Raw genomic sequence first — 12,653 nt, 5'->3', positions numbered from 1 at the left:
ATTCTTTGCATCTTGGATGCTCCAGGCCCAAGGATTTTCCATAGGCCAGGCATGCAAATACCTACCTACAGTATGTGCCCACACACAATTATTTGCAGCACCACATTGCACCCAAACTCATGTGTTCTTGACCACCAGAGTCTATAGAATGCTATAGTTTAGTTACTTCTCAGTGCACACAACTAATTCCCACTCTAAGGGCAGGTCTACACTACAGGGCTCAGTCGACCTAAGTTACACAACTTCAGCTATGTGAATAACGTAGCTGGAGGCAACATACCTTAGGTCAACCTTTTGAATTGTCTACACCAGGGTTTCTCAAACAGGGTCACTGCTTGTGTAGGGAAAGCCCCTGGCGGGCCATGCCGGTGTGTTTACCTGCCCTGTCCGCAGGTCCGGCTGATCACGACTCCCACTGGCCGCAGATCACTGCTCCGGGCCAATGGGAGCTGCTGGAAAAGTAGTTTCAAAGAAACTGAATTTTTCCCTGGGTTCAACGCAAACTGACACACTTTGGTTTGTTGAACTGAACAAAAACATTTCAGTTTCAGCTACTTTCACATGAAATGGCATGTTCCTAAGGTGCCGCCGTGACTCAGAGGAGATGTAGTTTTGACACTTTATGCCCCCATTCTCTCCTATTGGCCAGGCTCCTTGGCTGTAGTACATCTCTCATGAGGGAATTTCCTGTCACTGAACCACATGCTTTGTCATGAGAGGCGCAGTGCATCATGAAAGATGTAGTTTGGCCAAGGATCCTGGCCCACATGGAAGAATAAAGGCATGAGGTAACTGAACTACAACTCCCATGAGGCACCACAGTATCTTAGTCAGATGCAGTTTAACATCAAACTGATTAGAAATGTTCTGACATTTCTGAATTTAATTTTTTTTTGGAACTTTTCATTCTGTGACAACGGTTTGTTATTTTGACTTTTCACCCTCATTTCATCGTCACGGTTCAGAAGTTCCCATATTCACTCAGTTCTAGTTATTTCTACTATGTAGCTATGCCTCACAAGGCATGATGGCTTATGAAGATCCCACTGGGGTTGTGCAGCTCCAAGCCACCCTATAACACAGAGCCACACCTTCATGCCAAATATAGTCCTGAATGTATACTGTAGCAAGGGCAGAATTAAAAATTGATATCAGATTCTGTAGCAGAAAATTCAATGTTATGTAGTCATAGTTCATATTTTATAGAAGTATCATTTAAATGAGGCCCTTATTATTTGATTTGTCAGCATCCCTCTCCCCTCCGATAGAATCAATACAAAATAATAATAGAATAACTCTAGATAAAATAAGACCTCACTTCAACTTTTATCTCTCCTCTAGTTTTACAACCAAACATTATAGACACTGAAAGATTTAAAATATAAGGTTTGGTTTATTTTATTTTTGCATTTTCACACACATTTACAATTTCAGGAAGACTGTTTTTTTTAAACTTAAGGTACTGGCTTGAGGTTTAGGGAATCTTGATTAAATTCCAGGCTCTTGTGACTTTGTGTGTGACTTCAGTTAACCTCCCTGTGACTGAGTTTCCCATCTGTAATTAGAACATAAGAACGGCCATACTGGGTCAGACCAAAGGTCCATCTAGCCCACCATTTTCATTCAATATTGTGGGATCAATTTGTTTTTTGGTTAGGAGAGGAGCTCCGGAATTCTGTGTTGCTAAGTGTAAGAGAACATCAGCACATTGTATTTTACAAACCAGGAATGAGAGTGAATGGAACTGAGAGCGAATGCAACTGAGAGCCGACAATTGAAACTCTGCCACAGTGCTCTTTGGGCTGTCTGAAATCTAGCAGCAGCAGGGGAGTGTTTCTAGGTACTGTTACAGAAGAGTCTCTGAGTGTGGGGGTGCTGGGATATGCTTAAGTCAGGCTGAGAAGATAGTAGAGGGGCAGTCAGACTGGTACCAGGTGTGCTGGGGAGTACATGATAGAGCAGTAATTGCTACACCCTGTGACAGAGTGAAGCATATGTTCTCCCCACCCCTGGGCAACTGTGATCTGACAGCAGCAATGAAAGTAGGGTAGGATTTGCCATGCCTTGTTAAGCTGCGAGCTCCATGGTTCCGTCCCCATTTTCACTGGATTTTTATTTTCCTCCATCCCACCACAGCAACTTTTTTTCTCCTAAGCAAAACCAGGATGAAGTGATAACTAACATTAGAACCTGTGAATAATTGATACCAAATGATCCCTCTATCTAACTGATCAATCTAATTTAGTCTTTGGTATTTCTGAGGCACTTTTTAATCGTTGGGTCTGATTTTTCAGAGGAGTTGAAGGTGCTCAACTCCAGCTGAAATCAGGGGGAACTCTGGATGTTTAGCACCCTGGAGAATCATGCCCCTTGAATCTAAGCATTGATGCCAAGTCAAAAAAAGTTGGCCTTTCCCTGCTGTACGTGTTTTGTGGTCTGCCCACTCCTGGTAAATTCTATATGTTGTTTTGAAATTTCACTGGGCTTGTGTCATCACATTCTGTCAAGTTTTGAGATATTTACTGTACTTTTGGATTTATGACATAAGGTAAATTAGAGCCAAATCAAGGATGTTACAAGTAGAGATATCTTCAGGAGACTAAGGAGAGATGAACTGGCTTGGATAGCAGGGGAAAAAAGCTTGAACCTTTGTCAGAACTTTGTCAGATCTTTTGAGACTTGAAAATGTTATGACTAGCATTCCCCTCAAATTATGTTTCCCCCCTGCCCCCCATCATTCTTCAGGAACTAGAAAAATAAAACTGGCTACTAGGTAGGCTATTCTTGCAGTATTTCTTAATCAACTAGAAGCAAGAAGGACCAGATGTCTCTTCATCTCATTCCTATCAGATCTTCAGATCACCTTTGCAGACCCAAGGCGATGGGGTACCGGTATCTCAGATAAGCTAAATATTCAGTGTGGAATCCTGGCTCCATTTAAGTCAATTGGATGGTTGTCATTGACTTAAATGATGCAAGGATTTCACCATTTGGGGTGCTTCTCCAAATAAACAACAAATGTACTTTTTGAAGTTCACCATCTTATGTAAGATATAGAACTGGCTTTCAGAAAAGATGGGTTCAGTCAGTTTTGCCAATAACTTATTCTGTGATCTCGTGCAGATTATTGAACATCTCCATACCCCATTTCTACAGTGGAGATTTTGATACTTAACCACTTTTGTAAAGTGCTTTGAAATTGAAAGAAGAAAAGTACTAAATTATATTAATAATAAATTATAGCATAGGAGATTAAAACAGGCGTGGTGTATTTTAACTCAGGACCAAGTGAAAATTCTATTTAAGCACTTTCATTCAAAGAAACTACGTCTTTTGTTTCCCATGTGATGTTCTGGTTTTGGAGCACATTAAATCGTGATCAGTTGTGTCTTATGCAAAAAAAAAAAGTATGCCATATGTAAAAACAATCTAACATATTTGATACGACACCTAGCTCTTGATATCTAAGTGCACCCTTCTCCTATGTGTAATGCCAAATGCTGATTCAGTCTATTTTCAGTAAGTGCCCCATCAAGAAACACTTAAGCCAACAATGAACTTGGAGACACCAATCCACATCTGGACTTTCCCAGGAATATGGCTTGGCTGGTAAGGAACTCAGTCATGCATGGACATGTGACTTGCCCAGGTGACTCCAAACCTCCATTTTGTAGCTGGACTTTGCATAGGAGAGAGGAGGGGGTCTCCAACCACAAGAGAAAGTCTATTTAAGCCCCGGGGATCCCCCTCCATTTGGTCTTCAGCTGGCTAAAGAGAGAGCCCCTCCACCCCAAACGATACCTGAAACAAAGGACAGTGACTGCAAGGGGTGTGAGCGATTGCTGGACCCAGACTAAAAGGAGATTAGTCTGTAAAAGGAAGCAGTCTGGAACTGGTGAGATTATCTGTATTCAGTTTGATTAGACATACATTTGCATGTTTTATTTTATTTTGCTTGGTGACTTACTTTGTTCTGTCCGTTACTACTTGGAACCACTTAAATCCGACTTTCTGTATTTAATAAAATCACTTTTTACTTATTAACTCAGCAAGCAGCTGTGCATATCTCTCTATCAGTGTTATAGAGGGTGAACAATTTATGAGTTTACCCTGCATAAGCTTTATACAGAGTAAAATGGATTTATTTGGGTTTAGACCCCATTGGGAGTTGGGCATCTGAGTGTTAAAGACAAGAACACTTCTGTAAGCTGCTTTCAGGTAAACCTGCAGCTGTTTGGGGACGTGGTTCAGACCTGGGTCTGGGTTTGCAGCAGGCTAGCGAGTCTGGCTCAAACCAGGCAGGGCACTGAAGTCCTAAGCTGACAGGGCAGGGAAGGCAGGGGCAGAAGTAGTCTTGGCACATTAGCTGGCAATTCCCAAGGCAGGTTCTGTGATCCAACCCGTCACAAGGACTTCTGGCACCAGGGCCGATGCAGTCGCCTAGGGCGGCAAGTGGTTGAGGGGCGCTCAGGGCCATCCTCAGGCATAGGCAGCTGGGCAGGGCACCTGAAAATTTGGGGCACCACTGGGTCTTAGTGTCCACCTCCCATCTTTCCTATCCCTCTTCTGACCCTTCCTGCAGGCTCCGAACCTTCCTGGGAAGGGGATCTAGTAGTTAAAAGAGAAAAAGTCTCCAGCCTGCCAGACCTATTAGCACAACACTGAAACTGTTAAAGAGCCATTCCAGGGGTAATGAAGCCATTAGACAGGCATTTGCCAACCCCCAGGTATCTACTGTCAGTTTCTGAATGTACTGACAAAAACAGTTGTGCATTACGGTAATATTTACTCAGAACATGTCAGTCTACAGGACCTTAGTTTAAAATTTGCTTTAAAAATATTTCATTAGTGAGTTGGTGAAGATTATAAAAATCACATCTCTAAAAAATCCTTGCACAGATTTTTAGATGCACAATTATCTTTAGCCTTAAATGCTTGAATCTTCAGACATATGGTTTTTTAAAATAAATTATTCAAAAGACCACCCTTATCTAAAATACACATTTTAATTACTATAGTAAAAAAATTGACTTCCAAAGTTTTCCTGTCCTTTCTGACCATCCATTTCTCCCTTCACCGCCTCTCTCCTGCCCGCCCCTCCCCCACCCATTGAAGGAAGCAACAGCCCTTTGCTTCCAGATAGCTGGACAAAGAGTTTCCCTTTCTTTATTTCTGACTATCTGATTAACTAGTTTTAAGCAAAATCAGTACCTTAGTAAGATATAAAATCCTTTGTTATGCCTAAAATCTTTGGAAACATGTTGGTGAAATTTCAGAAACGTGTATTGTTATGGAGATCACACGCAGTAAATTAGTGTTCCCTTTTTCTAAAAGCAATGAACATTGTTATGAACACACTAAACCTCTGTGACTGATTAATTTAAAATAATGTCTGTTTCAGTGAGTTAAATATGTAGTAATCTGGAATGATTACTTTATGAAGGTTTAAGAGTACCTTTAAAATATAAAATCAGCTTAGAAATACTGATTAAGAAACTGTAAAACTGAGAAGAGCTGCATCATGTATGCCAGAATATTTAATGTTGCATTCAGCAAGACAACTGACTCACCTTTACTACAAAGTTTTTGCAAATAAATGTCTGACAAACTTCAGGATATATAAAAAAAACCTGGGACTGACATTTTTTATTCCCAAGTTTAGTGCTTTTAATTAGGTACCTTCTACATGTCCATTCTGCGTGAGGGAGAGGGTACAGGGGTCTCTGCGGGGAACTGTGAATCTCCGCCACCGGGAGGTGGGCCAGGCATCTTGTTATTCTTTCTGCCTTGTCTCTCCGCCCCTAAATCGCTCGTTGGGATTTGCCCCTCAATGAACCGATGTTACGGGGGGTGGGAGAGTGGAAGTTTCTCCTAGGGCACAAAATATCCTTGCACCGGCCCTGTCTGGCACCTAGACTTTCTCCCCAGCTTTCAAACACTCTGTGCCATGCCCAGTCTCCTTTAAGATTTATTCTCTTGACACACACAAATAAATAAATAGAAAACAGTCTTTTTGCTCACTCCTTTTCTCTCAGATTTCAGAGCCCTTTTAGGGATCTGGGGCAAACATCTGTCTGGGGATTGGTCCTGCTTTGAGCAGGGGGTTGGAATAGATAACCTCCTGAGGTCCCTTCCAACCCTGATATTCTATGATACATTGTTTGGACTATATTTGGGTCTCCACAGCACCCTGCCAAGTCTTGGACTCCACCTGGGCCCTCCAGGTGTCCTGGTTAGCTTGAGACTCAGTTTGAGTCTCCACAGGCCTCCATTCCCTGGCACTTTTCCCTATCTGAGTCTGGGCCAATTCCTTCTGCCAGATCAAGCACTGTTGTTTGTCTTTCTCAGCCTCCATGACAACCTGGGCTAAACATTATTCTAACGCCACTAACTGGTTAATAATTTTCCCTCTGAGATGCTGAAGTCATCCAACTTTTGTTGGCAGTTGCTAAGCTGTTCCCTCAGTCTTTGGGGATGGTCATGCTCTCCCTCTCAGTGGCCCTTTGCCATCATTGCTTCAGCCTCTAGCCCTCTTCCTTCCTTTAGTAGTCAATCCTGGACCTCCCCAGTCCTGGGCTGTTGTTCTAGTCCCTGCTGTGTGAAGGCTGAGAAACTCACCCAGTCTTTCCTCAGAACTGTTGGCCAAGGTGGACTCTTGACATCTGTGACATGCAGTTGAGCTCTCTAACTCTGACCCTCCAGCTGTGGGTTAAACCTGCGTATCACCATGGAGACATAAGACATGTAGTGTTAGATGTTGTCTAGGTTATTTACCCTTGCCCAATTTTCCCAGACAAGAGTACACCCACAAGCCAAGTCTATGAGTCCTTAACCAATGTTCCTCCCAACCTAATCCACTGCTGGGCCCCCTTGACTTTCAAAGTGAACCCTCTCTGCCTAGTACTGGTGTAGTAAAAGCCTACATAATCACATTACATCACTTGCCAATTCCATTTAATATGCCCAGCTGGCCACACCTGAATAAGGTGACCAGATCGCAAGAGTGAAATATCAGGACACATTGGTCGAGCGGGGTGTGTGGGGGGGGAAAAACAGACAGACACAGGTGCACAGCCCCGACCGGAGGCACACTGGTCTGCCTGGCCCTGTGTTACCAGAGTGCCCCCTTCCTGTTGAGAGTGGGCCCATGCTGTGCCACACAGCTCCCCTTCCCAGCACCCCCTGGATCCACTATGCCCAGAGACCCCCCTACAACCCTTCCACCACAAATGCACAGTGCTGGGCACACACACCCCGCCCAGTGCCCACCCTTCCCACAGCCCCACCACAGCTGCCCAGCACCCCACAGAACCCCTACTCCCTAGTTTCCCAATACACAGAGATTTCCCCTCCCTCCCTTCCTTCCTCCCTCCCAGTGTCCTGCCCCACAGCCCCACCGCCACAACTACACAATGCCCCACACAGACCCGCACTGCCTAGTGCCCTGACACACACAGCTCTCCTCCACTGCCCAGCACCCCCCAACAGGTCCCCACTGTATAGCACCCCAAAACACACAAACCTCCCTAACTGCCCAGCGCCCCCCACTGCCCAGCACCCCACACACACCTCCCAGACACTCACTCCATCACACCTTGCCCCCTTCCCTGGCCGCACTCACCAGCCCTGCTGGGAGGTCTCTGGCTTCTAGGGTGAGAGCGGCGAGGGGAGTATCCAGACTCTCCACATGCTGTGCATGCCACGAGCATGAGCTCCGTGACTCCGATTGGCTGGGAAAAGCGCCAATGGGAGCTGCCAGAGCCGTGGAGCGGGGCTTGCAGGCGCCAGCAGCATGCAGAGCCCCCCACCCCTAACAGCCCGAGGGACCTGCCAGGGGGTGAGGTGGGGAGTCCCAGCGGTGCTTGTCTGGGGTGGCTCCTGTCCTGGGAAGCACCCAGCAGGCTGGTCCTTCTGGCTCCTAGGGTTGTGGGTCGGATTGGGTGAGGGGGGCGGAGGGCTCTCTGGCTGCTTCTGGCACCTGAAAGCCCCACCCCTGCAGTACGCGGTGCTTCTGCCGGCGGGCGGGTGCCGGGAGCTGCCCCAGGAAGCAGTGAGCGGCGGTGGTCCGGACGGCCCCTGATACTGGGACAAAGGGCATCCCGATTGATGTAAGGTCGGGACGCGGGACAAGTCTCCTAAAATCGGGACTGTCCCAATAATATCGGGACGTCTGGTCACCCTAAACCTGAAACATTCCCTGAGACCACTTTGTTCGCCCCCATGAGTGTTTCTGCTAAACCACAGGGCTGCCTGGGCTCCTTTTAGGTTCTATGTATCCCCCAAGTTTTTGCCATTTGAAGTCCTTCTGAGACACCCCTGTTGAGCCCTCCTCAACCTTCCATACTGTCTCAATAACTCATCTCCTTCAGCTTCAAAAAAGGCTTCAGCTCAGTCCACAGCTTATCCCATTGAGGTTGGCTGACAGCACCATTTACCAGCTCTGTGCTCTCCTGGGTAGAACCGAATTGTTCCAAGTTGATCTGATCTATCACTTTCTCTATCACGCGGGTCTTAGGGCGGAGCCACCATTTCAAGAGAACTCTTAATTTCTCTCTTCCTGGGATAATTCATATTTAATTTCTTCTTCCAGGACTCACTGGAACTGGTGCATCTGTGCCACCTTGTTCCAGTCTGTATTGGCCCTGAGGCAGTGGCATTGTAGCGCATAGGAGGCTAGGGCGCCCTGTCCCTGTTGGGGCTTCCTCAGGGCAGCCTCCACTGTTCAAGCTCAGTATGGATCATCAGATAGCATTGACATGCCATGGAGGAAGACCTCCCACTTTGACAGAACTGGGCTGTCACACTCCAGAAGCAGGAGGCCCAGTCTAAGGCTTCCCTAGATGGCAGGCTGATAACAAGGCTCACCGAGTATAGGACTGAGGGTACATCATGAACAGGTGGCTGCACTGGTTTATAAACCCCCAGAATCACTGTCAATTACCATCAGACTGTTCTGACAGTGGTATCAGGGAACAGGGCTGCATGAGTCATGGCTGGAGCGTGGCATTTTCAGCACACAGTTGCATGATTTGCTCCTGCAATAGCAGATTCTCTGAAGGCAGCTGGGTGACACAGGTCTGTAGGGCTTGGTTGTCCACCAGAAGGTGGGTGTCCCACTTGTGTGTGTCTGGTGCTCCCAGCAGGTCTAGTCTGCTGACATTGGAACTGCTCCTGTGGCCTAATAGGTCCATGCAAACTATCATGGCAGGACATAGGCGGTCTGACCTAGTGGTCGGAGAAGGAGTCAGGCAGGTCTGATAGCTGGAGGTCTGAATCTGAGACAGGCTGGAGGGCAATTTGGGAGTCAGATGTCAGGTTACCAGGACATCAGCAGCAGGCAATAGAAGCAGGTATCACAGGAGAAGCAGTCCAAAGCAGGGAGAACACAGCTGCATGGACAACTTCCTGTTCCTGTCCTCGGTTTACACGGGAACTGGGAACCAGTCAGGACCCCCCAGCATTGTGCCAATCAGATTCCAGAACTGGGGTCCTCAGTCAGAATTCAGCTTGTATTCTGATGATAGTTAGCAGGTCACAGGGTGGCAGGCTGGAGCTTAGTAATGGCCAAACCTGACAGCTGCTACCTGTGGCTGTGCCCCTTGCAGAAACAGTTCTACCAAAAACCAGTGTCTATATGCTGCAGGAGTCAGACCTAATCAATCCAAAATGTCTGCTTTCACTACTGAATGGGAGTTTGCCTGGTTGTTGCTTGCCGCCTGTGCCTTGCCCATCAGGAAGGGTGCTACGTGAGCCATCCATGTCAAATCCTCTAGCCCTCTCACACATATGGCGGAATCCCTTGGGATCATCTTCCAGTCTGAACTTCACCAGGCTTCAGGTCACACCACTCAAGGGTCCTATCGCTGACTGTGTTGCCTGGTGTCCCTTGGCCCAGTTCCTTTTGCAGCCACACCTGCTGCTGGAAGTAGACTTTTTGTCTCCTCACTTGTGCGGCAAAATGGGCCTCCTCCTGCTTCTGTTGATGCTCCAGTAATTTCATGAGCAGGGCCTGAGTCTGCTGTTTCCAATCTTGTTGCCGCTTTATCGTGGCTGTCTGCTACTGCTGTGTCATTAGCAAGCGGCTCACCTCCTCCATCTTTCCCTTAGCTCCCAAATGAGATGGGATGCGTTCAGCTTTCCTCTTCACTGAGCACCAAAGATCCACCTCTCTCTTGCCTTATATCAGGGCTGAGCCATGTGCCCACTTTCTCCACCATATGCCAGAGGAAGGCCTTGTTCTCAGCTTCCAAACATTCGCTGCCATGCCCAGTCTCCTCTAAGGTTTATTTTGTTAAAACAGCCCAGTAAAAAAACAGAAAATAATCTTAACTCACTCTTTTTCTCTCAGAGTTCAGAGCCTTTCCTTCCAGGGAGTCTCTGGCACTCCTAATCCTGTCAGTTTCCCAGTTCTAGTCAGCTCTGCTCCCTTCCTGGAGCAGTGCTCCCTTGAACATCTCGCCCCTTTCTTAGGAACCCACCAGAGGCGTTGACTACAGTCCACCATGACTTCTCTTTCCCAGGCACAGCCTATCCTAGGTACTCCCCTCCACCTCTCATTTCCTGCCCTCAGGAAGCCCTTTATAGGCGCAGGTGTAGCCCAGTACTTTTTCATTGACTGTATTGGGCTCATCTGTTCTCACACAGGGGGGCTGGGCCCAGTTCTACTCACAGGGACCAACTACCCTGGGACACTTACCTTCCCACGACTCTGGTTCTTTGAGATGTGTGGTCCTCATGGTTTCCACACACAAACCCACCTCCGTGCTATCACAGAATCTATACCATATGGATTCCGTATTGGTGAAGGAAACAAAGGCTGATTGGTCTCCTCCAGCACTTTTGCCCTCAAGTGTAGGGATGTGAGGGCATGCAGGGCACTGATGTACATCTCAAAGAAGCACAGGTACTGTAGGGTAAGTAACCATTTGTTTGCTATTTCTAAGGCAACTTGAGTCAGTGTGCTATTATCTTTTAGCACATTACATGAATCAGACAATAGAACAATAGGAGATGAGATGCTGTTCAGCATGTGGGCTGCAAATGGTACAAAAGAGTTTATTTAAATTCAGTATATTCTGAAAACAAAGTTAGTGACAATGCTTCAGTCGTGCAATAACAATCTATAAATGGCAAGCTAGTTATAGAATCATAGAATCATAGAAAATTACAGTTGGAAGAGCCCTCAAGAGGTCATCCAGTCCAACCCCCTGCTCAAAGCAGGACCAACCCCAACTAAATCATCCTAGCCAGGGCATTGTCAGTCTCAAAATGTTAATTTTCGAGTTCTTTTGCTCTTTCATATCAACAACCTCTTGTTTCCTTAACTCACTATAGTTTATTTTTGCATTAACATAAAACATTATTTTATTGTAGTCTGAACTCGCCCTTTTAGTTCGGTTTTCCCACAAGGACCTTCATACTTTCCCCCAGGCTACGCCTACACCAGGGGCGGCTCCAGACCCCAGCATGCCAAGCGCGTGCTTGGGGCGGCATGCCACGGGGGGGTGCTCTGCTGGTTGCCGGGAGGGCGGCAGGCGGCTCTGGTGGACCTCCCGCAGACGTGCCTGCGGGAGGTCCACCGGAGCCGCGGGACCGGCGACCGGCAGAGCGCCCCTCGCGGTGTGCCACCCTGCTTGGGATGGCGAAATGGCTAGAGCCGCCCCTGGCCTACACATGAATTAATAAAGCCATTTGTCCAGTGGTTAGAGAAGGAGAGTGGATGTGAGGACTCCATGCTTCTATATTCAGCTCTGTCAACATGTATTCATTGTGTAATGCTGGGCAACTCAATTACCCCATCTGTGCTTCAAATTACCCATTTGTAAACTGTGCGCAGTAGCTCATGCCTACCTTACTAGGGTGTTGGAAGAAATAATAAATTATCGGACCCCATCCCCATCGGCACTAGCATACTTTACACCACTGTAGCTGTGGGTGTCAAAGTAACTCACTTTAAGAGACATTTACATGTAAATGAGACTGACGTCCTATTGGTTTTTAAAAGTTCTCTTAGATCTTTGCATGAAATATGCAAGTAAAATTGTATTATTATCAGTACTATTAGTAATATTTAGCAAATTAGGATCTGTTATGCACAAAAAGTAAAGTATGCTTACTTTATACTGAATGAAGGGTTTTCCTCCATGTTTATATGTTTCCTCACTGGGAAATAGTCATGCAAATCAACATTTGAGTGAGCTGAACTCTGTAGGGAAGGTTGTGACGCAGTCAGAGTACTATCACTAGACAGCATCTATTGGTATATTGAAATAGCTCTACCAAATTACACTAGGTTCTAGCACTTGGGAAGGAATTGCTGTCGTGTTGTTTTCAGTGAATACTTAGCTATATCCATTATGTAAACATCCTACTCACAGTAATCCAGTAAAGACATAAGGTACAGACTGTTTATTTTAAGAAGTAAACTACTCAGGATTAAGTAGGAATTAAGATGTAGATGCAGGTATCACTGACAGTTATGTAGTTTTCTGATGAGTGGAAACCCCAGATTGTCCATTTCATTTTACTCTTTCTCACTCTCCATAAAATATAAATTAGTCATCTTACCTAGAAAATAGCTTAAGGCCCCGGTTCATGAAAGCACTTAAGCACATGTAAAGCATTAGACACATGCCCAAATCCCATTGACTTCA

Source organism: Mauremys reevesii, linkage group 1, assembly GCF_016161935.1.
Source record: "Mauremys reevesii isolate NIE-2019 linkage group 1, ASM1616193v1, whole genome shotgun sequence".
Classification (NCBI taxonomy): Eukaryota; Metazoa; Chordata; order Testudines; family Geoemydidae; genus Mauremys; species Mauremys reevesii.
Note: the sequence above shows the minus strand (reverse complement) of the source record.